The sequence below is a fragment of the Sus scrofa genome, chromosome 17, assembly GCF_054392235.1.
Source record: "Sus scrofa isolate SSC_HxYL_T2T_F1_AM1 chromosome 17, Sscrofa_HxYL_maternal_Yorkshire_Landrace_v2.0, whole genome shotgun sequence".
Classification (NCBI taxonomy): domain Eukaryota; kingdom Metazoa; phylum Chordata; class Mammalia; order Artiodactyla; family Suidae; genus Sus; species Sus scrofa.
The window spans coordinates 62,566,757-62,594,255 of NC_139399.1; the positions used below are offsets into that span (position 1 = coordinate 62,566,757).

The 27,499-nt window shown below is 42.5% G+C and overlaps 2 long non-coding RNA genes across 5 annotated transcripts in view; one reads left to right on the forward strand and one right to left on the reverse strand.

Annotated features, from left to right (window-relative positions):
• LOC110257493 (uncharacterized) overlaps positions 1-27,499 on the forward strand; it is a 44,927-nt gene that overhangs the window by 14,026 nt on the left and 3,402 nt on the right. For both annotated transcript variants that reach the window (XR_002340127.2, XR_014832625.1), the window contains exon 2: positions 20,055-20,114. This is a non-coding gene — a long non-coding RNA (uncharacterized LOC110257493). The remainder of the gene's footprint in view (positions 1-20,054; positions 20,115-27,499) is intronic.
• LOC106504276 (uncharacterized) lies at positions 17,143-26,842 on the reverse strand. Of its 3 annotated transcripts, none has more exons than XR_014832627.1 (5): positions 26,619-26,842; positions 25,650-25,759; positions 24,888-25,098; positions 20,111-20,152; positions 17,143-17,593 (listed from the first exon to the last, which is right to left on the reverse strand). It is a non-coding gene; the product is annotated as an uncharacterized LOC106504276 (long non-coding RNA). The 3 variants fall into 3 exon arrangements; XR_014832626.1 differs by lacking the exon at positions 26,619-26,842 and adding an exon at positions 26,321-26,519; XR_014832628.1 differs by lacking the exons at positions 24,888-25,098; positions 26,619-26,842 and adding an exon at positions 26,321-26,458.

Sequence of the window (27,499 nt, forward strand, 5' to 3'; positions counted from 1 at the left end):
ATTACTCTGCTGAGTCACTCCTGGACCTTTCTCCTCGGTCTTGCGATGATCTGACGTCCTCCCATGTGTTCTCGGCTCACCGGTCGACTGTCTCCCAGGACGTGACCCTCTGGAGCGAGGGAGTCGTGTCGGCTCTGTGGCAGGGCCCGACTCGGGCGGGCGGGGAGTATCCATCGGGGCAGGATTGTGCCAGTCCACGCGCAAGGGCACTGCTCGCTCCCCCACCCGAGCTGTCCTCCGGCGGCTGCTTCTAGGCGTTTCCCTTTGACCTGTAGGTACAGTGTTCAGGGTTTTCGCCCAATGTGCGCCCAGCTGAGAGGCAACTTCCGTGAGAACAGATTTTGTCTTGTCCCCAACCAGACTTGAGCTTTTCAGACTGAACTGTCCTGGGTTTATTAGCTGTGTCCTGGCATCCCCTGCCCTTCAGCCTCCCTCTGCTCTCTCACCCCTTTGATCAAAGGTGTTCTTCTTCTCTGGCTGAACTGTGTACACGTGCTCGCGCACACACACACTTGTAGAAGCACTGAAAGAGTAAAAAGGCAGAACTTTGACCCTTACTCTGTCTTTACTTAATGGCAAACTTCTCCAAAGAGATTCAGCTGAAGGAGCTTCTAAAACTCCTTTCTTCCTTCATCCATCTCTTCTTCGCTCTTATGTGAAACTCTCTGAGCCAGGCACTTTGTCAGACATGGGAAAACAGGTGCAAAGGAGACAAACACCTGTGGCTTTTATCTCAGATCTGGCTCTCAGGAGTTGCCATCGTGGCTCCGCGGAAATGATCCTGACTGGTATCCATGAGGACGCAGGTTTAATGCCTGGCCCCACTCAGTGGGTTAAGGATCTGGCGTTGCCGTGAGCTGTGGTGTGGGTGGCAGATGCAGCTCGGGTCATGAGTTGCTGTGGCTGTGGTGTAGGCTGGCAGCTGTAGCTCCGATTGGACCCCTAGCCTGGGAACCTCCATGTGCTGAGGGTGCAGCCCTAAAAAGCAAAAAAACCAAAAAATCTTGCTTTCAGATGCCATGGGCATGGATGCTAACAGATAAGGAAATATTCAGCTGCAGTCATTTTGCAAAAGGACCCACCGGTGAGGAAGCTGCTGAGGTTAGAACTGCTCAGGGCCCCACTCCGCACTGAAGGTAAGGCCACGACCGCCAGGCCTGTCCACACCTGGACGTAAAAATGACACCTCTTTCCAGCTAAGAAGCTTAAGTGAGCACAGCCCCTCTCGTTCAGCCTGTGTCCAGAGCCCAGTCCCTCCACCTGAGGGTGGCGCCCTCCCACGTTGTGCATTGAACAGGCTGTGTGGCTGTGGGCTGTTTTCTACTGCTTTTAGTGGTAGTGCTAGAATTTGCAGTGTACGCATATATGCATTTACACACACACACAGACATTTGTAATTGATCCGGGTCCACTTTCAAATAACACCACGTCCTTCACAGGTACTGTGGGTGCCTTCTAACAGATAATCCTGATTCCTCCCATCCCTTGTCCATTGCGCTCATTCTACACACACACAGATGTCAATAAAGAATAAGAGGTAAACATTTTTATTCTCCCTTCACTTATTCCTTCGCTGATGCTCTTCTTTCTCTATGTAGATTTGAGTTCCTGACCTGTTTTCTTTCTCTCTAAAGGACTTTGTAAAATATTTTGCAAGGCTGGTCTGCTGGCCACAAATCTCAGTCTTTGTCTGAGAAAGTATTTCTCCTTCACTTTTGAAGGATGATTTTGCCTGGAACAGAATTTTCAGTTGGTTGGGTTTTTTTCCCCTCTCAACCCTTTAAGCATCTCTCTCCACTCTTTTCCTCGCTTGGTTTCTGAGAGATCAGGTGTCCTGATTGTCCTTGCTCATCAGTAAGGTGGTTTTCCCTCTGACCTCTTTTAGGAATTTTAAACAAATTTATTTTCCGCATGTTATATGCTTAGATGTAGGTGTTCAGCCTGTAGAAGTAGGGTGTAGCCTGAGCACAGACATTTATCCTGCCTCATGTCTCTGAGCTTCCTGGATCTGTGGTTTAGTGTCTGACATTAGTTCTGGGAAATGTCCAGTCATTGGTGCTCCAGATAGTTCTGCTGCTGCTTTCTATCGCTTCTCTTTCTGGCGTCCCTCTCACACATATGTTACACCTTTCGGAGTTCTCCCACAGCCCTCGACATTCCACTCTGATTTTATCAGTCTTCATTCTCTATGCTTTTTGGTTTATGGGGAGTCTCTTGATAGATTCTCAAGCTCAGAGATTGTTTTCTCTGCCATAGCCTGTCTACTAATAAGCCAACTAAAGACATCTTTCACTTCTCTTGCAGTGCTCCCCCCACCCCCACCACACCCAAGGCCTGTTGAATTCCTGTTCAACTCCTGGATTGCATCTGAGCCACAGCTGTTGCCTGTGCTATCGCTGTGGCAGTGCCAGATCCTTTAACCCTCTGCACTGGGCTGCGGATGGAACCGTGTCTCTGCAGCCACTACAGTCAGGTTCTTGACCCACTGAGCCACAGTGGGAACTCCTGTCACAGTGCTTTTTTATCTCTAGTATTTTTTTTTTAATTCTTAGAATTCCTCTTTCCCTGCTTATGGTGCCCGTCTGTTCCTATGTGCTCTCTCCCCAGTAGAGTTTTTAGCATCTAATCATAGCCAATTTAAATTAGTCTGAGGTTTCCAGCATCCCTGCCACGTTGGAATCCAGTTCTGATGCTTGCACCCTCTCTCCAAACCATGTTTTCCCTTTAGTATGCCTTGTGATTTTTTACTGATGGCCTGGCATCATGTCCCTGGTAAATGAGGTACCTGGTAACAGGAACAGCTGCAGGTTTTTAGAATGTGGTGATGAGGGCAGGGGCCGCATTCTGCAGCCCTGTGTTTAGCTCTCAGTCTCTTAGTGAGCCTGTGCCTCTGGACTGTGAGTCCACAAGTGCTTCTCAGCTCGTCTTCCCCACCCTCTCAAGTGGGACGGGGTGACTAAAGCGGGCTAGAGTTGGGCAGTTCCTTCCTGCATGTGGAAAGCCTCGGGGGCCTGGAGTTAGGTGTGTCCTTCTCCTAAATCAGTCAGGCTCTGATAAAACCCCGGCAGGCTAAGTTCTGGTTAAGTAGTTTCTCCTGAGCCCCTGTTAGGAGGGACAGAGTGTTTTGGCCTATTTCAGTTTGATTCCTTCTCCCCGCCCCTGCTGGAAGCACACAGAGGCTTTCCTCTGATACGCACTGTGGGAGCCTACAAGTATAACTTGCAGACTGCCCCCCGCCCCCCCATGACTGGGTACCCCTGGAAATTCTGAGTCTCTGATGTATACACACGAGCCTCCGGCAGTTCACTGATCTCTGCTCTGATTTTCCTGCCCCGCCCTGGCTCCCTCCAGGGTTGAGGGTCCCTCCATTCACTTGTCGTCTTCCTTCGGGACAGTGGTTTGCCCTTTGACCTCATTTCTTACTGATCTAAGGAGAGATCTTAATTTTTCAGTTTGTTCAGCCTTTCACCTGTGGCTGTGACAAAGTGGTGACTTCTGAGTTTCTTACATGCTGAACCAGAAACTGAAAGTTGGCCTGCCAGTTTTAAGAACCAAAAAAGTGACTGATTGAAAATGTCAAGAATTTTTTTTTTTTTTTTTTTTGGGGGGGGGAGGAGGCATTTGTCGGGTTAGAAATGGAAATTTTAGGCGTCTGCTGGATGTTTCAAAGGTGCCTGAAAGAGAAAGTTTTCACTGACATTCTGGCCACGTGTGGAAAACTGTGCTAAGGCAGCGCACATTAGTCCCGGGACGAGGAAGGGGAGCTTGAACCCTGCTGCTCTCCAGGCCCCGCTGTGTGACCCCAGGCTGGTCACTTCCCTTTTCTGAGATTCATTTTCTCATCTGAAACTGGGTGTTGGGACATTCACCGGAAGTTGTCGAAGAGATTAGAGGTAATTGGTATGAAGTTCAAAGCAGAAGGCACAATCCCAGTTATTTTATAATAGTAGTAAAGAAACCATATAGAGCATTATAGACGCCACGTTTTCTCTTCCCTTTACTGTATATTTAAAAAAAAAAACAACCAACTGAAAGAATGTTTACTTAAGTCTCCAAAAACACAGGAAGTGACTTAAGGTTAACACAGCACAAACCAAGCTGGAGATGGGTGTGTGGAAAAGCACATTTGACCAAAAGGTAGAAACCCCAAGTCATTGCTGACCTCTGCCTGGAGCGTCTGGGCACAGCTGGCAAAGGATAAGAGGGCAAGCTCCCCCCGAGGAGCTGTCTTTACTGGGGAGTTTCTCCCTTGAGGGGAATCATTTTATAATACAGGAACTGAGTAGGGAGAGAGAACCCTCTTGTTAAAAACAGTACATGGCCGGGTAACACATCTTCATCAGTTATCAAGAGCACCCCTAAAAAGGAAAAGTCAGCGTACCACTCAGCACCAGGGTATTCTTCTGTGGCTGGGAGCGTAAACTTATGTATAAAGCACAAAGGTGCCCCCTCCCCCTTTGAAAAATCTCCAACTTCTGTTTCCTCCCTGCTTCGAGGGAAGTGATACACTGAAATGAAGCAGCGGCTTCTCATCGTGGTTAGCAACATGCACTTGGAGCCAGTCTGTCCTAGATTTGCAGCCGGGCTGGCCACCACGTGTCCTCGTGTGACCTGGGGTGAATTAACTGACTTCCCTCAGCCTCTGTTCCTCACCTGTAAAGTGGCCCTTGTTGCAAACATGAAATTTTGGTAATCCCTGAAAAGAACCCAGCTCCGAGCTTGTGAAGGTGTGCCATCGTGATTTCCAGAAAAGGGCTGGTTTAAGGATGTTTTGAAAGTCTGCATCCTTCTCTGGAAACTGTGACTCAGAAAGACCTTGGAAACTACGGGAGCAATTCAGAACAAGGTTTAAAAGCTGGGAAAATGCAGAATTAGGGATGGTGAGAGGTCATCTTGGCACCTGGAAGAGAAGCCAACGTGCTCCTGTGGTTTTGCTTTCCTAGAATCCTTCTGCTTCTAGCCCACAAATGGACAAAGATGGAGAGAGAGCAGGAAGGAGCAAAATGAAAGTGATGAAAAGTGTTCCATTTTAAGAAGGGGCCAGTCGAGTGATGCAGCTTCCCAGTTCTGGGCCGAGCCCGGGCCCTAGTGTATGAGCAGAGGGCGGGACGAATGGATGCGTGGAACTCGTACTGCACTGTCAGGCTCCAGCTAAGCCCCCTTTCATGCTGTGCTGCTCTGTCTGCCGCCACTCCTGACACACACGTCTCCAGGGAGCACAGAACTGTCCTCCAGGGGGTCATACTCTTTCTTAATTTCTCAAAAATTATGCTGTTTATAAAGCACACAAATAGGCACAGTACATGAACAGATAGACAGTATATCTGTGGCATGAATGTTTCATGGTATAAATATTTAGAAAAAAATGGCTAAAAACATTCCTTAAGGGAGCATGCAAATGAAAAACATGTTGGGTGATACTGGTGGACTCTGATCATGGGAGGAGGGGGCTGTGGGGGAGGGGCAGGTACCCAATATAGGACTGAAAATGAAGGGACCTCGGATGGCAGGAAGGTGGTGATGGGTGACGAGAGGAAGGATTGTGTGTGCAGGAAGCGCATTCAATAATGTGAGAAATGTCCCCTGAGGGAGCAGCATCGCCCTCTTTGCTGCTGCTGCTTCCCAGTGGGGAAGGTTGTGTTGTGTAAGGAGGAGAAAACAAACATCTTGGGAATTCTGACTCTGCCGTTCTTTTGCTGTGTGTCCTTGGGCAAACTAGTGACCTCTCTGAGCTGCATCTGTGATCTGGGACTAGCCATGTGAGAGGCTGAATGAAGTACCTGAGAACAGCAGATGTTTGGTAAGTGTGATGTCATTTTCACACCATCCTCCTGGTCCTGTGAAGCAGGAGATGGCCCAGTACGTAGTGGTGGAAATTTTCAGGAAGAGAAATCATTTCCTTTGAGGTGGACCCTTGTACACCGACCTTTTATTCACATTTTAGTCCCTGTCTCTTCTTTCTAGCCATCTCCTCTAAAGCTCTGGTTCTTTGTTTTCTTTGGGAATTTCCCGTAGCACATAGATTAGGGATGCATTGTTTGCCAGGTATCAAACACACATTATTTAATCCTCACAACAGCCCTATGAAAGCTAGCACTTGATATACCAGTTTTTTTAAAAACCTTAGCCATTCTAATAGGTTCGTGGTGGTCTCCCCATTGTGGTGATGAAAGATACTGAGCATTTTCTCATTTGCTTATTTGTCATCTATGTATATATTTTATTTGTGTCTATTTAAATCTTTTGCCCACTTAAAATATTAGGTGGTTTGTTATGATTTTTCTCACGGTCATGGTTCTCAGACCCATGTTCGAATCCTTTGTCAGATATGTGACTTACAAGTATCTCCTCCTAGTCTGGCTCGCCTTTTCATTCTCTCGGCAGTTTCTTGCACAGGGCACATTTTTACATGTCAGTGATGTCCAACGTATCAACATTTTTTTTTTTTTTAATTCTGTGGGTGGAGGTTTTGGTATCATGGCGAATGTTTGTCACCACCACGAGCCAACTGAAATACATCTGTAGGCCATGTTCATCCTGCAGGCCCACGTTTGGGTGGGATTTTTAGATCAGAAGGAACCTCGGGGGTGGGGAAGCCCTGAGGCTATGCCTCTGCGCTCTGAGGTCCACCTTTGTGCCAAGACCCTGTTTCCCTCCCGTTGCCCCTTACCTGTGGCCGCCTGACATGGGGGACTAAAGCAGCCTCATTCCTGGGACACTTTATGAAAGCTTTGCCAAAACTTTCTTAGAGGAGTTCCCACTGTGGCACAGTAGGTTAGGGACCTGGTGGTATCTGCAGCAGCCTGGGTTCGATCCCCAGCCTAGCACAGTGGCTTAAGGATCTGGCATTAACACAGCTATGGCACAGGTTGCAGCTGCAGCTCAGATTTGATCCCAGGCCTGGGGAACTTCCATATATACCTTGAAGTGCCAAAAAAGAAAAACAAAACAAAACAAAAACCTTCTTAGAATAGCACCAGAATCTCAGATTATTCCTACCTACCTGTTCTTTCTTTTCTCCTCTGCAAAGGTTATTTTTTATTTTTATTTTCTTGGTCCTTTTAGGGCTGCACTTGTGGCATATAGAAGTTCCCAGGCTAAGGTCCATCTCAGAGCTGTAGCTGCTGGCCTATACCACAGCCATGCCAGATTCAAGCTGTGTCTGCAGTCTGTGCCACAGCTCATGGCAACGCTGGATCTTTAACTCACTGAGCAAGGCCAGGGATCGAACCCACATCCTCATGGATACCAGTCCGATTCATTACCGCTGAGCCACAGTGGGAACTTCTTGGCAGCAGTTAGACCAGCACTGTGCTCTCACTCTTCTCCCAGCCTCCCCTGGCCTCCTCATCATATTCTTCCTTGTATTCCCACCAGAGAAATATCTTATATGTCCTTTCACAGCTTGGCATCTCCCAGCATCACTGCCTCACCTGCCATGCCTGGCAGGTGATATAAATAGGTAAAGTGGTTTGGGGGGGGGTGAAGTGAATGAAACCCCATCCCTGTTTCATGAGGACAATTTTTATCTAATCCTAATTGATGCTCGCCAGGTAGAACATGAGCCCAGGGCGAAACATTCATTTTTAAGGAGAAAACTTCAAAAAATTCCAGCCCCTAATTCAGCCCTCTCATTTGACAGAAGAGACGGAGGCAAGGAAGAGAAATGCCTTTTCTCTGATCACCTCTGTACTAGGTGGTGGAATGTGGCCAGAATCCAGAGATGCCAGCTCCTTATCCAGCTCTTTCCTTCCTTCCTCTCTATGTGTTATTAATTGACTGGGTAGGTCTGTGTTAGTCCTCAGTTTTGTGTAACAAATTGTCCCCCCCATCCCATCCACTCCCCGCCCCCACAGCAGCTTATAATAAGGCACACATGTCTCACAGTTTCTGTAGATCAGAATCTGGACCATGCTTAGCTGGGTCTCTTGCAGGTCTGCACTCAAGGGGTCACTTGAGGCTGAGGCCTCATCTGAAGGCTCAAGTGGAGAAGCATCTGCCTCCAAGCTCACGTACCTCTTAGTAGGATTGGTTTCCTCAAGGGCTGGTGGATGGAGGACTTCGGGTCTTTTCTTGATCTTGGTCAGAGGCTCCTTGCCACACGGGGCCTCCTCACGTGGCAGCTTGCTTCATCACAGTGTATAAGCTGAGCAGGCAGTAGAGTCTGCTGGCAAAGGTGGAAGGATCTGATCCTGAGGTGACGTTGCATCATGTTTGTTGTATTCTATCTGTTGGAAAGTCACTAGACCAGCCCTTATCCAAGGGCCGTGTTTGAACATGAGCCACCACAGGTCTTCCTTGGAAATTAGGACATCCCCAGTCGTGTGTGATTCTCTCCTGTAAACCAAGACACTAGTGAGGGGAGAGCTCAGCCCTCTATTTTAAAGCAAAAAAAAGTGATGAACAGCAAATAATAGTTCTCTAGTGATGTAACTAGAGAACCAGGTCCATGAGGACAAGAGGGTAGCGGTGGCAGGGGACAGGGGGACGGGTCACAAAAAGAATCTCCAAGCCAGGGCAGCAGACCCCTCTATTCTCCCCCCAGGAGCCCTCACTGTGTCCTCTTTCCATTTTGTTCTGTGCCATGGGCATGGAAGACAGATTACTTTTAGCAAAATTCGGGACATTGCTCTTAGAGGTCATTTGCTCTCAGATTATTACAGATTCTTCCTAGTACCCAGAGGGCACAAAATTGTTGAGAAATATAGGGAGGAAGTACGGGATAATAATTAAAATAATGATAACCATGAATATTTGCCAAGGGGCTGGCTGGAGAGCCTGCTGGGATCCCAGAAGCTTTGCCCATTGAGTCTTCAGCACAACTCTGTGAGGGTGTATTCCTGTTTTCTCCATTTTACAGAGGAAGAAACTGACACGTAGAGAGACTGTGAGGTTTACCTCATGTCACAGCTAGATGGGGCTGGAGCGGGAATTAACCCATGTTCATTTCTCTTCAATATCCGCCGCCAGAATATTTCCCAAACTTCATTCATTCATGTATGAACTGTCAGAGGTGCTGCCATAGCCAGTGGCATTTATTCCACTGTCACCGATGGGACACATTTTACAGATTCCCTCCCCCAGCCTATGATGGCACAGGCTTCCGGCTCTGGCAGAGCAGAGCAGAGTTTAATCCTGCCCCACCACCCTGCAGCCACCCAGTCTCATCTATAAAAAGGGTGCACTATTAGTGTGTCGTCTAACAGAGAAACCGAGATAACAGGAGTTAATTAGGCACATTGTAGATGCCCTATAAATGTTTGGCTGAAGGGACCCTCAAGGAATGTGATCTTTATTAACTCTTCTAAAAGATATATCCACAGGTAGCATATTTTCAACAATGTCATCAATATTAGGAATCCCTTAGCACTTTCCATGACCTCCCAGAAATTTCCAATTAAGTGGTTGTTAATATAGTCGTTTTTGTTTGTTTTTTCTGCTTTTTAGGGCCGCACCCACAGCATGTGGAGGTTCCCAGGCCAGGGGTCTAATTGGAGTTACAGCTGCTGGCCCATGCCACAAGCCATTCCAGATCCACGTCTGTAACCTACACCGCAGCTCACAGCAACGCCAGATCCTTAACCCACTGAGCGAGGCCAGGGATCAAACCTGCAACCTCATGGTTCCTAGTCGGATTCGTTTCCACTGCGCCACAACGGGAACTCCCTGGAATGTCCTCAAGTTTGAGGAAACATCAGATAGTTTTGTTAAATCTATCTGGAGCAAATACATTTTGCTAGTGTTTTTGCTTGTGGAAACCATAATGACAGTATCACACCATGATTAAGAGTGTAGGTTTTGAAGTCAGTAAGATCTGGTTTTGCTCTCAGATCACTCCATTCACTGGCTTTGTGACCTTGGCTATCTAATTGTTTGCGTTCAGTGTCATTCAATCAGTTGGGAATGCTTTCAGCTGTAAGTAGCAACCACCATAACAAAAGGTCAACAGAGACTTAGGGTTTTTTTCCCCCTCACTGAGATAGAAGTCCAGAGGCAGGAAGTTATTGTTATGTTTCATTAGCTCCAGAATATCAGAGCTTTGCGGATTTTCTCTGTGTGCTTGCAGGGCGCCCTACCCATTTTACTCTCAAGTCAGGGAAAAGGAAGACAAATAGTACTAGGGACAGCTTTTCCTTTTCAGGACAACACACCTGCCCGCGCTCTCCTGTTCATGCCTCACTGGCCTGAGCAGTGTCATGATCAAGTTGCAAGAGCGGCGAGGAAGGACTCCAGAGTGGACTTAGGTAAGGCAGAGAGGGCGCTGGTGGAGATTAGATCAGATAATACATATAACTGGAACAGGGAAACTGAGGCTTGATTCCAGTGTCCTGTGGTGAGTGAGCATCAGAGACAGAGCAAAAACCTGGTTTTCTACCGGACATTCCATGAGGCGTAAGGGAAGGGTTTTTTTCCTGCCTTTCTCATTTATTTTTCTAGCTTAATGCCTAGAACACAGATAAAGATAGGGTGCTTCTCAATAAATATTTGGTGAATAAATGGATAATTTGGTACATTAATTTACTGTCATTTATAATTTTCTCAAACATTTATTCAATACCCATTAAACAAACATCAGAATGTAAGAGTCAGGAAGCCAAGGCTTGCTATGTGACAGAATATTCCAAAACTTAGGAAAATAACAAACATTCCTTATCTCACCCAGTTTCTGAGGTCAGGAATCACTGAGAACAGTCTGGATGGACGATTTTGCCTCAAGCTCTCTCCCAAGTAGTCACGGTACAGTCAGGATGTTGGTCGAGGCTGCCAGCATCTAAAAGCTTGACTGCAGTTGGAGCATCTGCTTCTAAGATGGTGCACTCACACGGCTGTTGGCTGGAGGCCTCAGTTCTTCACCATGTGGAGTTTTTCTTGAATGTTCTCACGACATGGCCATTGTCTTCCAGAGGGAAAGAGCAAGGAGGAAACTACAGTGTGTTTTATGACTCGGCTTGGATGTCACCCAGTGTCATTTGCACAGTATTCCTCTCCTTTGAGAGTTGCGACGCACAGCCTAAACCCAAAGGGAGAGGCTTCTGTCTTTCTCAGGGGGAGTGTCACAAATTTGTGAACATTTCCCCCCCCCAATATCTTTATACTTTATTTTTTATTGAAGTATAGCTGATGTAGTGTTTCAGGTGTACAGCAAAGTGTTTAAGTTGTATGTATATATGTTGTGTATGTATTTCAGATTCTTTTCCTGTGGACAGATCTTAAAACCACCACTATCAGTTCCATTCCATGTTGTATATTTGTAGCATCTAGATATGCTTGGTTAATATAATAAATGCTTAATCAGAGCTGTCTCCAGTTCAGTAGGCCTTGAAGGTTTTAAAATTTAGGAGCATTCTTTTTTTTTAATTCAATGAATTTTATTATATTTTTAGTTGTACAGCCATCATCACAACCTAATTTTGCAACATATATATCCCAAACCACCAACCCCTCCCTCCCCAACTCCAACCTGTGCCCTTTGGTAATCATATGCTTTTCAAAGTCTCTGAGTCAGTTTCTGTTCTGCAAATAAGTTCATTGTATCCTTTTTTTTTTGATTCCACATATAAGTGATAGCATATGATGTTTGTGTCTCACTGTCTAACTTCACTTAGCATGATAACTTATAGGCAATCCATGTTTCTGTAGATGCCATTATTTCATTCCTTTTTATGGATGAGTAATATTCCATTGTGTATACAGTTACCACATCTTTATCCACTCCTCTGCTGATGGACATTTAGGTTGCTTCCATGTCTTGACTGTTTTATATAGTGGTGCAGTGAACATTGGGGTACTAGGATTGCTGGATTGTATGGTAATTCTATTTTTAATATTTGGAGAAATCTCCATAGTGTTTCCCATAGTGGTTGCACCAATTTACGTTCCTGCTAACAGTGTAAGAGGGTTCCCTTTTCTCCACACCCTCTCTAGCATTTATTGTCCGTAGAGTTTTTGATGATGGTTTTTCTGGCTGGTGTAAGGTGTGGTACCTCATAGTGGTTTTAATTTGCGTGATTTTAATAATTAGTGATGTTGAACATCTTTTCATGTGTTTGTTTGTTTTGCCATCTGTACGTCGTCTTTGGAGAATTGTCTGTTTACATCTTCTGCTCATTTTTTGATTGGGTTGTTTGTTTTTTTGGTATTGAGCTGCAAGAGGTGTTCATTGATATATTTTGGAGATTAATCCCTTGTCAGTCGCTTCATTTGCAAATATTTTCTCCCATTCTCTGGGTTGTCTTTCATATCATTTAGGGTTTCCCTTGTTGTGCAGAAACTTTTAAGTTTAAGTAGGTCCCATTCGTTTGCTTTTATTGTCATTGCTCTAGGAGGTAGATCTGAGAAAATATTGCAGTGGTTTATGTCAGAGAGTGTTTGGCCTGTGTTTTCCTCTAAGAGTTTTATAGTATCCAGTCTTATATTTAGGTCTTTAATCCATTTTGAGTTTATTTTTGTGTATGGTGTTAGCAAGTGTTCTAATTTTATTCTTTTACATGTAGCTGTCCAGTTTCCCCAGTACCATTTAGTGAAGGGACTGTGTTTTCTCCATCGTATTTTCTTACTTCCTTTGCCATAGATTAGTTGACTGTAGGTGCATGGGTTTAATTCTGGGATTTCTATCCTGTTGCATTGATCTATATTTCTGTTTTTGTGCTAGTACCATACCGTTTTGATGATATAGCTTTGAGGTGTAGTCTGAAGTCAGGAGCCTGATTCCTTCAGCTCCGTTTTTCTTTCTCAGGATGGCTTTGGCTATTCTGGGTCTTTTGTGCTTTCAAACTTTAAAATGTTTTGTTCTAGTTCTGTGAAAAAATGCCATTGGTAATTTGATAGGGATTGCATTGAATCTGTAGATTGTGTTGGGTAGTAATGGTCCTTTTGACAGTATTGATTCTTCCAATCCAAAAGGATGGAATATCTTTCCATCTGTTTGTGTCATCTTTGATTTCTTTCATTAGCATCTTAGAGTTTTCAGAGTACAAGTCTTTTGTCTCTCTAGGGAGGTTTATTCCTAGGTATTTTATTCTTTTTGATGTGGTAAATGGGATTGTTTCCCTAATTTCTCTTTCTGATCTTTCATTATTAGCATAGAAAAATGCAGTCAATATCTGTGTATTGTTTCCTGCAACTTTATCAAATTTATTGATGAGCTGTAACAGTTTTCTGGTCTCTATGATTTTCTAGGTATATAGTATCATGTCATCTGCAAACAGTGATAATTTTACTACTTCCTTTCCAATTTGGATTCGTTTTTCTTTTTCTTCTCTGATTGCCATGGCTAGGACTTCCAAAACTCTGTTGAATAGTAGAGGTGAGAGTGGACATCCTTGTCTTGTTCCTGATATTGATGGGAATTCTTTCAGCTTTTCATGATTGAGAATGATGTTGGCTGTGGGTTGTCATTTATGGCCTTTATTATGTTGAGGTAGTTTCCTTCTGTTCCCACTTTCTAGAGGGTTTTTATCAGAAATGGGTGTTGGATTTTGTCAAGAGTTGTTTTTTTTTTTTTTTTTTTTTTTTTTTGCATCTATTGAGAGGATCATATGGTTTTTATTCTTTAGTTTCTTAATGTGTATCACACTGAATGATTTGTGGATGTTGAAAAATCCTTGCATCCCAGGAGTAAATCTCACTTGATTATGGTGTACAGTTCTTTAATGTATTGCTGGATTTGCTTTGCTAGTATTTTGTTGAGGATTTTTGCATCTATGTTCATCAGTGATACTGGCCTGTAATTTTTGTGTGTGTGTGTTATCTTTGTCTCGTTTGAGTATCAGGGTGATAGTGGCCTCACAGAATGAGTTTGGGAGTCTTCCTTCCTATGCAATTTTTTGGAATAGTTTCAGAAGCGTTGGTGTTAACTCTTCTCTAAATTTTCTTAGAATTCACCTGTGAAGACACCTGGTCCTGTAATTTTGTTTGTCAGAAGTTTTTAAGTCACAGTTTCAATTCCAATACTTGTGATTGGTCCATGCATCTTTTCTGTTTCATCTTGGTTGTCTTGGAAGATCGTACTTTTCCAAGAATTTGTCCATCTCTTCTAGGTTGCCCGATTTATTGGCACATAGTTGCTTGTAGTAGTCTTTTATGACCCTTTGTATTTTTTCTGATGTCCGTTCTGACTTCTTTTTTCATTTCTGATTTGAGCCCTCTCTTTTTTTGATGAGTCTGGCTAAGGGTTTACCAATTTTGTTGATCTTTTCAAAGAAACAGCTTTTAGTTTCTTCTCTATGGTTTTTCTTTGTTTCTGTTTCATTTATTTCTGCTCTGATCTTTATGATTTCTTTCCTTCTGCTAACTTTGGGTTTTGTCTGTTCTTCTTTCTCTAGTTTCTTAGGTGTAAAGTTAGGTTGTTTGAGATTTTTCTTGTTTCCTGAAGTAGGCTTGTATTGCTAAAACTTCCCTCTTAGAACTGCTTTTGCTGCATCCCATAGGTTTTGGATTGTTGTGTCTTTGTTATCATTTTCTTTTAGGTACTTTTGAATTTCCTCTTTGATTTCTTCAGTGATCCGTTGGTTGTTGAGTGGCATGTTGTTTAGTCTTCATGTGTTGGTGTTTCTTGCAGTTTTTTTCCTTGTTGATTTCTAGTCTTAATAACATTGTGGTCAGAAAAGATGCTCAGTAGGATTTCAGTTTTCTTAAATTTACCAAGGCTTGATTTGTGGCCCAAAATGGGATCTATCCTAGAGAATGTTTTGTGTGCACTTAAGAATGTGAATTCTGCTGCTTTTGGATGGAATATTCTATAAATATTAAGTCCATCTGGTCTAATGCATCATTTAGGGCCTGTGTTTCTTGTTGATTTTCTGTCTGGATGATCTGTTCATTGCTGTAAGTGGGGTGTTAAAGTCCCCTGCTATTATTGTGTTATTTATTGTTCATTTCTCCTTTTAAGGTTATTAGTTGCCTTATATATTAAGGTGATGCTGTGTTGGGTGCATATATATTTATAATTGTTATATCTTCTTGGATTGTTCCTTTGATCATTGTATAATGTCCTTCTTTTATAATATTCTTTAAGACCTATTTTGTCTGATATGAGTATTGCTACTCCAGCTTTCTTTTGATTTCTGTTTGCATGGAATATTTTCTTCCATCCTCTCACTTTGAATTTGTGTGAGTCTCTTGAAGACAGCATATATGGATGTTTTTGTATCCATTTAGCCGTTTTGTATCTATGTCTCTTGGTTGGGGCATTATTCCATTTACATTTAATGTAATTATTGATATGTGTGTTCTTATTGCCATTTTATTTTTTGTTTTGTTGGTCTTTGTTCTTCCATTTTTCTCTTGTGGTTTGATGACTGTCTTCAGTGTTGTGTTTGCATTGCTTTTTCTCATTTGTGTGTGTATCATAGATTTTTGGTTTACGGTTACCATGAAGTTTTGATATGAGTCTCTGTATGTACAGGATTGTTTTAAGTTGTTGATCTCTTCATTGCAAATGTATCTCCAGTATCTTGTACTTGTACCCTCTTCATGATTTCTGGTTTTGGTAGCATATTTGTGTGTGGATGATTCCTACCTTTACTATATGTATGCCTTTACTGGTGAGCCTTGTCATTTGTAATATTATTTCTAGTTGTGTTTTTTTCTTTTCCACCTAGAGAAGTTCCTTTACAACAGATACTAAAGCTGGCTTAGTGGTGCTGAATTCTCTTAGCTTTTGCTTGTGTGTAAAGCTTTTGATTTCTCCTTCAAATCTGAAGGAGAACCTTGCTGGATAGAGTAATCTTGGTTGGAGGTTTTTTCCTTTCATCACTTTAAGTATATCTTGCCACTCCCTTCTGGCCCACAGAGTTTGTGCTGAAAAACCAGCTGATAATCTTATCGGGGTCCCTTTGTATGTTATTTGTTTCTTTTCCCTAGCTGGCTTTCAATATTTTCTCTTTAATTTTGGTCAGTTTGATTAATATGTGTCTCAGGGTGTTCTCCTTGGGTTTATTTCATATGGTAGCTGTTGTGCTTTCTGGATTTGAGTGAGTGATTTCTTCCCCATGTTAAGAAGTTTTCAGCTATTATCTTTTCAAATATTTTCTCTGGCCCTTTCTCTCTTCTCCTTCCTGGTACCCTTATAATACTGATATTCATTTAAAGTTGTCCCAGAGGTCTCTTAGACTGTCTTCATTTCTTTTCAATCTTTTTTATCTTCTGTTCTGCATTAGTGATTTCCACCAGTCTGTCATCCATATCACTTACTCTCTGCCTCCTGTATTCTGCTGTTGGTTCCTTCTAGTGACTTTATTTAGCTATTGTATTTTGCATCTCTACTTAGTCTTTACATATTCTATTTTTTTTTTTTTTGTTCAGTGTTTCTTTTTTATCAATCTTTGCCTCCAGTTTATTTCCAAGATCTTGAATCATCATTAGTAAAATCTTTTTCATGGAGGTTTCAATCTCCAGATCATTTAGCTGTCTTTTTTTTTTTTTCCTTGTTCCTTTATCTGAGTCCTAATTCTATGCCTTTTTCATTTTGTATAGATTTTTAGTGTGGTAATAGGGTTGTAGTCTCTTGCTTCTGATGTCTGCCCCCCTTGAGGGTGGCTGAAGTTGGTATGGGGGCATGCTGCCTACTTCCTGATGGGAGGGACTGGTGCCTGCCCCCTAGTGGGTGGAGCTGAGTCTTGTCCTTCTGGTGGGTGGGGCTTTGTCTGTGGGTGTGATTAGAGGAGTCTATGTGCCTGGGTGGGGGCGGGCCTTTAGGTAGCCTGTTTGCTGATGGGTGGGGCTGTGTTCCCACTGGGTTTGTTCTCTGGCCTGGTGCTAAATTTTTGCAAAACAGCCACCTCTAGAGGAATTCATGCTGATGATTATTTCTGAGACATTTGCCTCCAGTATCCTTGCCCAACAACGAGCCACAGTCACCCACTGTTTTCCCAGGAGATCCTCCAAGAACCACAGGCAAGTCTGACCTAGATTCCTATGGAGTCTCTGCTTTGTCCTTGGACCCAAACACACAAAAGCCTGTGTGCGCCTTTCAAGAGTGGAGTCTCCATTTCCCCCAGTTCTGTGAAGCTCCTGTGTGTAAGCCCCACTGGCCTTCAATGCCAAATGCTCCCGGGGCTCCCTCTCCCAATGCCAGATCCCCAAGCATGGGAACCTGACATGGGGCGCAGAACCCTTACTCCCGTGGGTGAGCCCCTGTGATACAGTTAACTTTCCAGTCTGTGGGCTATCCCCCCAGTGGGTATGGAGTTGCTTATATCACATAATCACCCCTTTTACCATCTCAATGTGGCCTCTTATTTGTCTTTTGGAGTAGGATATCTTTTTTGATAGTTTCCAGTCTGTTTTGTTGAAGGTTGTTCAGCCGTTGGTTGTAATTTTGTTGTTTTCATGAGAGAAGGCGAGCTTTACTCCTTCTACTCCACTGTCTCAATCCCGTCTCCTGTGTATATTTTTAAAAGTAACTGTGTATGCAAACAATTTGGTTTCAGAGGTTAAGTCCCTCTGCAAACTGGAGGTCCAGGAAAGCCCAGTTAGTTCCAGTCCAGGACCCAAGTCTGAAGGCCTGAGAACAGGTCCAAAGGAAGGAAAGGATAGCTGTCCTGGGGAAATAGGCCGTAAGCGCACTTCCAAGGCAGAGGCAGGTCGGCAGCTTTAAGAAAAAGGATGTAGATGAGTTCCCTGTGGTACAACAGGTTAAAAATCTGGTGTTGTCACTGCTATGGCATGGGTTCAAGCCCTGGCCTGGGAACTTCCGCATGCTGTAGGCATGGCTAAAAGAACTGTAGACATTTTAAAAAATAAGTTATAGGAGTTCCCGTCATGGATCAGTGATTAACAAATCTGACTAGGAACCATGATGTTGTGGGTTCGGTCCCTGGCCTCGCTCAGTGGGTTAAGGATCCGGCGTTGGCATAAGCTGTGGTGTAGGTCGCAGACGCAGCTCAGATCCCACGTTGCTGTGGCATAGGCCGGCAGCTACAGCTCCGATTTGACTCCTAGCCTGGGAACCTCCATATGCCATGGGCGTGGCCCTAGAAAAGACAAAAAGACCAAAAAAAATAAGTTAAAAGATTTTTTTTCTTTTTATGGCCATACTTGCAACAGATGGAAGTTCCTGGGCTAGAGGTCGAATCAGAGCTGCAGCTGCCAGCCACAGCCACACCTGCAACCTGTGCCTCAGTCTGCAGCAACACCAGATCCTTAAGTCACTGATATAGGCCAGGGATCAAACCCGCATCCTCATGGATGCTAGTCGGGTTCTTAACCCACTGAGCCACAATAGGAACTCCACAAATTACGCAATTTTTAAAGCTGAAATATATATCACAAAATCCCCCAAATAACATGTTTATTTTTTATTAACTACCTGACTTTTCCTATAATGTGTGTTTCCTGTATATTTTGGCTACATACTCTTGGATTACCTGTTAATACAGTGGTCTTGGATTATCATTTTCTATAGAAATTATTCGAAAGAGGATTTAATCTTTCTACCTTCTGGATTGATCAAAATTTATTGTCAATTTAGAAAAATTTATTTTGGCTTCATAACTCATTACTGGTTAGGTGATATAAATTTTTAGGATTGTCATGTCAACTTTAGGAAAGTGTCCGTCAAGTGTTTTATAGGCGACCTCTTAAGATTTTAGACAATTTTAGTTTTCTGGGGCAGTGATCAATCTGAAATACTCTTTGAATGATGATGCATTCATTATTTTGTTGTTGTTCTCTTTGTAAAGATGGAACATTCCTTTGTCTTATCTTCATCAATGCCAATATTTCTTTTTCCTGGGTGATGATTTGTTCCTCTTTATCAGACTGTAATGGTTAAAATTTTGTGTGTCATCTTGACTGGATCACGGGTTGCCCAGATACTGGTTAAATGTTATTTCTGAAAATGTCTGTGAAGGCGTGTCCAGATGAAATTAGCATTTGAGCCAGTGCACTCGGCAAAGCACTGTGCCCTCCCCAGGGTGGGTGGGCTTAGCCACTCTGCTGAGAGCCTGAACAGAACATAAAGGCAGAGGAAGGAAGAGTTTGGCCCTTCCAGACTCGCTGCTTGAGCTGGGACATTGGCCCTCCTTCCCTGGGTGCTCCTGTTTCTTGGGCTTTCAGACTCAGACTAGGATCTACACCACTGCCTCTTCTGGGTTGCCAGCTGGCGGGCAAAATTATGCAACTTTCCAGCCTCCGTAATTGTGTGAGCCATTTATCTGCTGACAAATCTCTTCATATACATACATATCCTATTGATACTATTTTTCCTGGATAATCCTGATTAAGAGTGATTTAAAAACCAATAGCCCAGTTACTAAATTTTATTCAAAATTGTATCTTGCTTTTACATTCCGTCAGCTGACAGAATTCACTGAGCTCTAAGGTTAAGGTGCCTTGGATATATGTAAGGATTAATGTGTTGGAAATGCACCAAATGTGACTCTTACGTGTTTTTGCACACATACTTGCTATTTGTGGAACTGTCTCACTGAAGTCTAAATTCTGCTGTCCGTATATACCGTTTCATTGGAACATACATGCTCATCCGTTTCCTGTCACACTGAAATCTAAATTCCAGTGTCCCTATGTGCACTTTTATTGCAACATACATGCTCACCTGTTTACTTATATGCAGTAGCTTTCACGCTGCAGCGTCAGAGTTGCATAATTGTGATGGAGGCTGCATGGCCTACAAAGCTTAAAATAGTTACTCCTTGGTGCCATACAAAAAAAAAATCTATTGACCAATCCCTGTCCTATGGCAGCGAGCAAGAAGAGACACACTCCCCTTTATGGCCTTCTGAAGCACTGGCCATTTTTCAGTCCTTCAAACATAACCAAGCTGTGTTCTGCCTACTGTTCTCTATAGCACAGTCTTCTCTGTCTCAGCCATTCTTGGTCTGATAGTATTCATCCCTCATACATTCACCTACCTGGAGAAGACTTCTCTGGCCGCCTGGCTAAAACAGTTTATTGTTCTTAACTCTTGTTTTTCCTGTTCTTTTCAATCATGGTCCTGCCTTGGTTTGTAATGACTGATTTGTCTTTTTTGTTAAGGTTGCCACCCCTTTTTACTCTGTAAGCTCCTTGTCAGCACGTCTGTGTCTTTCCAGGGTGGGCAGGACTGTGAGCTCTGAAACCAGACAGTTTAGATGTGAACCCCACTTACTTGGGTAAGTCACGTATCCTTTTCATTCCTCAATTTTCTCACCTGCAAAACAGGGATAAACAAAGTACCACATTAAGTTTTGAGGATTAAATAAGTTGTAGATAAAGCACTGAGAACAGTGCCTGACAGCAAAGGAAACCAGAAACAAAAAGACAGCCTACAGAGGGAAGAAAACATTCACAAACAATGCAACTAACAAGGGCAAAATTTCCAAAATATACAAACAGCTCATACAACTCAGTATCAAAACAACAACCCAATCAAAAAATGGGTAGAAGACCTAAATAGGCATTTCTCTAGAGACATACAAATGGCCAACAGGCACATGAAACATGTTCAGCATCGCCGATTGTTGGAAAAATGCAAATCAAAGCTACAATGAGATCACCTCACACCAGTCAGAATGGCCATCATCAAAAAGTCTACAAATAATAAATGCTGGAGAGGATGTGGAGAAAAAGGAACCCTTCTACACTGTTGGTGGGAATGTAAAATTTTGCAGCCACAATGGGGAACAGTACTTTTAAAAAAAAAACAGCAAAAAAACTAAATGTAGTTATTATATGATCTAGCAGTTCCACTGATGGACAAAAAGACAAAAACTTAACATATACCCCATTGTTTACAGTAGCAAACCCATGGAAGCAACCAAAATGTCCATCAACAAATGAATAAAGAAGATATGTATGTGTGTGTGTGTATAAATAAATATTACTCAGCCATAAAAAAGAATGAAATAATGCCATTTGCAGCAACATAGAAGTACCTAGATTATCATACTAAGTGAAGCATGTCAGATGAAGGCAAATGCATGATATCACTTATATGTAGAATCTTAGAGATACAATGAACTTACTTAAACGGACTTACAGACAGAAAACAATCTTTGATTATCAAAGAGGAAGGGGGGAATAAGGGGTTTGGGATTGACAGATACACACTACTGTATATTATAAAACAACAAGGAAGGAACACTCCTGAAGACATTCTGTGAAGCCACCATCACCCTAATACCAAAACCGGACAAAGATACTACCAAAAAAGAAAATAATAGGCCGTTATCTTCGATGAATATAGATGCAAAAATTCTCAACAAAAGTTTTAGCAAACCGGAGTTCCCATTGCGGCTCAGCAGGTTAAGAACCCACCGTTATTCTCTGTGAGAATGTGGGTTTGATCCCACCTCTCACTCAGTGGGTTACAGATCCTTTGTTGCTACAAGATACTGTGAGGGCTGTCAGCTGCAGCTCCGATTCAGCTCCTAGCCCAGGAACCTCTAATGCCACAGGTGTGGATGTAAAAAGAAAAAAAAAAAAAAAAAATTTAGCAAACCCAATCCTACAACGCATAACAAGGGTCATACACCACGACCAAGTGGGAGTCATCCCAAGTTGACAAGGATTTTTCAACAGATGCAAATCAGTGTAGTGAAAACACCACATTAACAAAAGAAAAGTCAAAAATCACATGATCATCTCAGTAGATGCAGAAAAGGCATTTGACAAAATTCAACATCTATTCATGATACAAACTCTTACCAAAGTGGGTATAGAGGGAACAGATCCCATCATAATAAAAGCCATTTATCACAGACCTACAGCCAATATAACATTCAACAGAGAAAAAGCTGAAAGCCTTCATATTAAAATCTGGAACAAGACAAGGATGTCCACTCTTTTATTCAACATAATGTTGGAAATCCTAGCTACAGCAATCAGACAAAAAATAAAAAGTATCCAAATTGGAAGAGAAGAGGTAAAATTGTCACTATACACAGATGACATTATATAGAAAACCCTAAGGAGTCCACACAAAAACGACTTGATCAACAAATTCAGCAAAGTAGCAGGATACAAGAGGAACACTCAGAAATTGGTTGTGTTTCTATATACTAACAGTGAGATAGTAGAAAAGGAGTATAAAAAAAACAATACCTTTTAAAAATTGCACCAAAAAATTAAATATCTAGGAATAAACCTGACCAAGAAGGTGAAAGACTTGTATGCTGAAAACTATAAAACATTAATCAGGGAAATTAAAGAGAACTCAAATAAATGGAAGATATTCCCATGCTCCTGGATTGGAAGAATTAATACTGTTAAAATGGCCATACTACCCAAAGCAGTCTACAGATTTAATGCTATCCCTATCAAATTACCCATGACATTTTTTACAGAACTAGGACAAATAATCCAAAATTTTATATGGAATCATGAAAGACCCAGAATTGCCAAAGCAATCCTGAGGAACAAAAACCAAGCAGGAGGTAGCATCACTCTCCCAGACTTCAGACAATATTACAAAGCTGCAGTCATCAAGACAGTGTGGTACTGGCATAAAAACGGACATAAAGGTCAATGGAACAGAGTAGAGAGCCCAGAAGTAAACCCAGACCCCTATGGTCAATTAATCTTTGATAAAGGAGGCAAGAATATAAAATGGGAAAGAGTCTCTCTTCAGCAAGTGGTGCTGGGAAAACTAGACAGCTGCATGTAAGTCAATGAAAGTAAAATATACCCTCACACCATGGACAAAAATAAACTCGAAATGGGAGTTCCTGTTGTAGCACAGTGGAAACGAACCCTACTGGTATCCATGAGGACACCAGTTCAATCCCTGTCTTCACTCAGTGGGTTGGGGAACCTAGCATTGCTGTGAGCTATGATGTAGGTTGCAACCATGGCTTGGATCCAGCAATGCTGTAGCATAGGCTGGCAGCTGTAGCTCCAATTTGACTCCTAACCTGGAAACTTCCATATGCCATGGGTGTGGCCCTAAAAAAAAGCAAAAAAACCCCAAACCAACAAAACCCCAAAAAACACAACAAACAAAAAGCCCCTCTCAAAATGGCTCAAAGTCTTAAATGTAAGACAAGACACCATAAAACTCCTAGACAAGAACATAGGCAAAACATCCTCTGACATAATCTGTACGTATGCTTTCTTAGGTCAGTTTCTAAGGCAATAGAAATAAAAGAAATAAACCAGTGGGACCTAATCAAAATTAAAAGCTTTTGCACAGCAAAGGAAACCATAAAAAAGAAAAAATAAAAAACATGAAAATATAACCTATGGAATGGGAGAAAATAGTTGCAAATGATGCAACCAACAAGAGCTCAATCTCCAAAATATACAGACAACTTATACAACTCAACAACAAAACAAACCAATCAAAAAATGGGCAGAAGACTTAAATAGACATTTCTCCAAAGAGGACATTTGGATGGCCAGTAGGCACATGGGAAGATGCCCAATACCACTAATTAGAGAAAGGCAAATCAAAACTACAATGAGGTACCACCTCATACCAGTCAGAATAGCCATCATTAATAAATCTACAAATAACAAATGCTGGAGAAGGTGTGAAAAAAAGAGAACCCTCTTATGCTGTTGGTGGGAATGTAAATTGGTACAACGACTATGGAAAACAGGATGGAGTTTCCGCAGAAAAATGTCATATGATCCAGCAATCCCACTCCTGGGCATATATCTGGACAAAACTATAATTCAAAAAAATGTATGCACCCATATGTTCATTGCAGCACTATTCACAATAACCAGGACATGGAAACAACCAAATGTCCATTGACAGATGAATGGATTAAGAAGATGTGGTACATATATATAGTGGAATGCTACTTAGTCATAAAAAAGAATGAAATAATGCCATTTGCAGCAACATGGTTGCAAGTAGAGATTTTCATACTAAGTGAAGTAAGTTAGACAAATACCATATGATATCACTTATATGTGGAACCTACAGTACAGCACAAATGAACCTAACTGCAAAACAGAAACAGACTCACATAGAGGACAGACTTCTAGTTGCCAAGGGGGAGGGAAGAGGGAGTGGGATGGACCGGGAGCTTGGGGTTAGCAGATGCAGCTATTTAATTTAGAAGGAATAAACGATGAGATCCTACTGTATAGCACAGGGAGCTATATCCAGTCTCTTGAGATGGACCATGATGGACCATAATATAAGGAATGCGTATATACATATGACTGGGTCACTTTGCTATACAGCAGAAATTGGCACAACATTATAAATCAGCTATGCTTTAATTTAAAAAAAACTAGGATTTATTATATAGCAGAGGGAACTATATTCAACATCTGATAGAAACCTATAATGGAAAAGAATCAAAGATTATATGTATATATACACACACACACACATATATATATGTAGTGTGTGTGCATATAAATATATACATATGAGAATCAGTTTTCTGTATATCTGAAACTAACACAACATTGTAAATCAACTGTAACTCAATTAAAAAAACCCAAAAAAACCCAAAACCCAGTGCCTGGCTCATAGTAAGTATTTGGTAACGGTTGGCTATTAATATGTAATATTATATCTTCAAGGTTGAACACAAAAATACAATTAGTATCTGTTGGAACAAATTTTTTTGGATGAAGCATTTGTGGAATGAAGGCTTTATCTAGTGAATACATGGATGCTTCATACCTCTTATTCTTTAGCCATATGCTATTTTCATTTACACATGATGGGCCTCAAGTTTCATTTAGTCCACGAAAGGCTGTAATTGACCTTGATTTACATAACAAAGTCAACTCAGCAAGGCAAATGTTTGAAGCATCTTTTGAATTACTTTTTTTGGGGGTCATTTAGTATCTGTCATAGTAAGCCCAAGGATAGATTAAGACTTAGAAATATTATGGGGCCTACATCAGTCAGCTATTGCCGTAATAATGTCCTGTAACAAGTTACTCAAAGCTCAGTGGCTTAAAACAGTATTTAATCTCACAACAGCATCTGCAAGTTGGCTGGTTTTCAGGTGATCCAGGCTCGTCAGGACTTCAAGATGTGGGTTGCATCCAGGTCTGCTCCAGGTGTCTTTCATCCTTTTTGGATAAATAGGCAGCCGCTTCTCATGGCCATGCTGGACGTGCAAAAAGAGCCAGACCCATGGTGCAAACATGTTTCAAGGCTCTGCTTGCATCCTGCTTCCTGACAGCCTATTAGCACACAAAGTCACATGACCAAGTTCAATCTCAGTGGGACAAGGAAGTCTCTTCCATCCAAAGCAGGCATGAGAGAGGAGCATTTTCTGAACCATAATACACACGACCCCAGGACCCTGACTCAAATAAGTAAAAATAAAAATCAAACTGAAAATGAAAAGTAAAGAGACAAAAACATGGACATGTTAAAACTTGCTCTTCTCAATTTTCTGGTTGTCTCTTTGGGTGAGCAGGAAGGGGCTGTATGGTGTCCCTGCTTTTCAGGTCCTTCCTTTGTGTGTCTAGCCTGCATCTGGTGTCAGCCAGCACTGACGAGCAACCCTTTTTATGCCCTGGTGCCCTGCACGCAGTAGGTCTTTGATAAAGTTTGTCAGAGGCACTTGTTGAATTCTGTAAATGTATGGTGATTGTATCCATGCTCTATGTGCTCTCTTTGCTTTACTGAAATTTGGGAGCACTGTCAGTGTTACATGTTTCTACATCAAAGCTTCAAAGGTAGTTCCGGGGTGGGGCGTGCACAGAACTTCTAACACCGCCCTGCATACCTTGGAGGCCTCCAAGCAAGTCGCTGCCTCTGGGTCTTCTGTTTGTCTTCTCCCCTGTGATGGAAATGAAATCACTTTCTCATCTGACGTTGCTCAAGGGAAATGTATGCCTGGAAAATAATCAACAGGGAGGAGAGTGTAGACAAGTAAATAAACAGTTTAATGAATATAAGATAAAACATGAATTAAAGCCAGCTCTCACATCCTCACATTTTCCTTTCATCTACTGTTTACTCAGTAATTGCACAGTCAATTACAACTTGCATAACTGATTTTATATACCTATTAGTCTATAAATATCTACAGTATATATATATATTCGTAGATAAGGAGGGCGGGGACCATCGTGATTGAACAAACATGTTCTGACATAGAAATAACTTTGCAGACACCATCCAGTTCAGATTCTACCCATGCTAGTTTTTCCTGACCCAGGCGAACTCAGTGTTAGGAATTTTAATCATAACTACCTATAATTGAGAGCCTAACACAGGCCACACATTGGGGTGAGCTGTGTCTGTTATTTTTAACCCATATAACTGTACTGCCGTGTTAAAACATATCCTCACTGCAGAAGGGAGCAGGGAGGTGCAGGAAGTAGCTTGAGCTGGTATTTGAACTCTTACGTGCTTCACTAGACAATTGGGCTGTTTCGAAGGTTGACTACCCACCTGTGTACAGCAAGGGCCAATGGAGGACAAGCAGGGGTGGCACCTAGTGACCACGACATCTTATTTCTTGCACCAGGATTAATGGAGCAGAACAGTCTGGGGGGGAAGCCACCTCAGGGCCACCCTGCAGATGTCAGTACATCTCCCACCATTGCGTTTTCCTTCAGTTAGGTAGCGCGGAGCTGCTGTTTTTAGAGGACTAGGAGAGGCGTGGTAAACATGTCACCTGGATTGTCAGGTGCCTCTGGTCTGGAAATGTTCACAGAACCACCAGTGAAACCCAGAGATGCCATCTTACCAGCTGGTGATAGAGCTTCGAGTAGCTTCCCCTGTGAGAAGGGCCTAATTACGTGTGATTTTTCAAGCGGTATCTGTAGATGATACAGGTAAGGTGTCTCCTCTCTGTCTGCTGTGCGCCGTACTGAATCATGGCTGTGAGCTCCCCGTGGCTGTGTGTGAGGGCCGCAGAGGTCTCCAGTCGGGTTCAGCCATGGCCCACGCCAAGCTCATCATTGCTCTTTTGGTTGACACTTGAAGGAAAGAACAACAGTTAGGTGAAACTCATGTCAAGGGAGCACTCTGGTCTGCAAAGTAAAAAAAAAAAAAAAACCAAAAAAAGAAAAGAAAAGAAAGCGTTAACCTTCAAGGTATTTCTTTTCTGAAAAATAAATTTAGTATTTTTTTTTTTTTAAAAAAACTACAAGGGTTTCTTGTCTTTCCAGTTAACAGCAATCTTTAAAAGGCATCCAAAAAAAAAAAAAAAAAGTTGGCTCTGTTTTCTGAATTGCTAGTTGGGAGAACAAAACCAGCAAGGGAAAATTTGACTTGACTTCCTCTACAATTTGTTTATATCATCGGAGCAGAAAGAATCTCAGGGCTCAGCTCACCACTTCCTGAATGAAAAGAGAAAAATGCCCAGCGCTGGATTCATTGAGAAGCACAGCGTGATCCACAGAAACCCAGACCGCTGGGAGGGGCCCAGAGGGCAAAGGAAGAAGCTTCTTCCCTCAGCCACCCCCTGACAAGATAACTGCAACGTCCCGAGTCTCCAAAATGCTCGTGGGAGGCCCCCTGGGTGGAAGGTGCAGGCTTCCCTGGCTTGTTGCTATGGAGTCAGCTTCCTCGGAGACAGCATTGTCCGTCACGCCAGGTCACACGGCAAGGAAAGAGCCTTGAAAT